The sequence below is a fragment of the Terrapene carolina genome, unplaced genomic scaffold (genome assembly GCF_002925995.2).
Source record: "Terrapene carolina triunguis isolate 2854851 unplaced genomic scaffold, T_m_triunguis-2.0 Scaffold21430, whole genome shotgun sequence".
Lineage (NCBI taxonomy): Eukaryota > Metazoa > Chordata > Testudines > Emydidae > Terrapene > Terrapene triunguis.
This window is the reverse complement of record NW_020685781.1, coordinates 1-1886: the sequence shown is the minus strand read 5'-3', so window position 1 is coordinate 1886 and position 1886 is coordinate 1. Positions and strand designations below refer to the sequence as shown.

The following is a 1886-nucleotide window of genomic DNA, read 5'->3' as shown; positions in this document are numbered from 1 at the left end:
ACAATAGAAAGACAAGAAACACCAGACTAATCAGTTATATATGAGAGCAGACAGGTGGCTGAGGGGGCTGTGAAAATTGGGATGGCAGGAACAGGGAACATAGCCACCGCCGTGCCAACCCCATGGGCGGGAGGTGGCCGTGGCGCTTATTCGGTTTCATGGAAGAGTCAGGCTGCATCAGAAAATGACCTGACCTTCTCGGGCTTGGGCTCCTCAAATATTAGGCCCAAGCAGACCTCTAGCGTGGAGCAGGCAAGGAGAGTGGCTGGGAGGTGATGGGCTCTGACACTGCCCAGCTGACTGATGGTCTCTATAGGACTGTATGTAGCCAGGGTGTTCTGTTTATAGCAGCCCCCAGGCTGTGCCCGGGGAGAGAATCACGGAGTGTGCTCAGCTCCCTGACAGTTGCCCACCCGACTCTGCTGGAGAGACCCAACAAGTCTTCCCATCTTTCCAGTCGAAATTCTGTACTATTAGGGGTCAGAGTTCCAGGCTAAATGAAGGAGGAGAGAGAGTGAGAAGGGTCAGGAGACATAACCACAGCTGCTTACTCGCTGCCTGTACAATAACCCTTCAGGGCATGTTTCAAACAATGACTGTCCTGTACCTTTGCTGATGCAGGCTCTGACGCCATCTCTAATCTGGCAGATTTCTTCTCGGGAGCAGCCGTGGGCTTTACAAGTCACCCCTCGAGCAGGAACACAGGTGCAGCTTTGCTGGCACTCGTTCGTCAGGACCGTCTCATTGGGCTGATGGAACGTTTGGAAAACAGAAAATAACAGAATGTAACTGGAAATGACTATTTAAAATAATTTTTGACAGCGCTAAACCCAGAGCTGTGGATGTGTTTTTCTAACAGATGTGCTCTCGGAATGATATTGGGGCAGCTCTCTGGCCTGGGTTATACAGGAGGGCAGACTAGATGATCACAATGGACCCTTCAGGCCTTAGAATCTATGTATCTATAAAAATGTCCATTGTGTCATAATATTATTTCCTCTTGCCTTTAGAGAGAAAGGCTGTGTAATGGGGTGAGGACTGGGCTTAAAGCCAGGAACAATTCTTAGGTTTTAACCTCCCATCTGCTACTCACTCACTAGGTGGCCTTGAGCAAATCATTGCACCTATCTCTGCCTCAGTTTCTCCTCAACAGGCACAGGGCATAAAATCTTCTGGCCTTTTTTGGCATTTTGAGCATTAGATACTATCAGAGAGGGAAACCAGCCTTGATGGACCAATGCTCTGATGCAGTGTAGCAACCCTATATTCTTGACTAGTGTAGGGATTAAGATATGGACAGAGCAAAAATTAGATCAGATCCAGAAGCTCCAACAGGAGGAGGTACCTTGTAATATCTCCCACGCTCGAAGCACCCACAGCTTTCTGGAGTCACACAGCCCTGGCCATCGAAGAAGAAGCCATCGTCACACTGGCAGCCTTCAGCACAGGTCTCCGGGCAGTCCATGATTTCTGCAGAGCAGGTGGTGGTACATAGGTCAGCGCAGACCTCATAGTGGCTGTTGACTGGGCAGCTCACAGCTTAAATAGAGAGAGAAATAAATGATGTCTGGAAAGATCTCACACAACGGCCTAGAGGGACAGACATGAAGGAGAGGAGAGCAGGACAGGGAGGAGAGGAACAGGGTACCTTTAGATGGAAACATGAGATTGTTGGTTCCCACCCAGAAGAGTTCCAGAAGAAGCCCAGAGGCCTGGAACGAGATGCCCAGTAACACTGACTCCCTCCCTTCCCCAGTGCGTCTCACAGCTACTACACTATCAGCACACTTACAGCAGAAGGAGGTGTTTCTCCAGGGCTGGATGGGGGCCCCAGCCTCTTGGCAGGCCGTCACGTAGCTGTGGATGCTCTGGCACAGAACCTGTGC

At 50.3% G+C, this 1886-nt stretch overlaps 1 long non-coding RNA gene across 1 annotated transcript; it reads right to left on the bottom strand.

The window, feature by feature from the left end:
- Positions 1-688: 688 nt before the first annotated feature.
- LOC113408656 lies at positions 689-1879 on the bottom strand. Its single transcript, XR_003370341.1, has 3 exons — positions 1793-1879; positions 1346-1539; positions 689-749 (listed from the first exon to the last, which is right to left on the bottom strand). It is a non-coding gene; the product is annotated as an uncharacterized LOC113408656 (long non-coding RNA).
- Between the last annotated feature and the right edge of the window lie 7 nt (positions 1880-1886).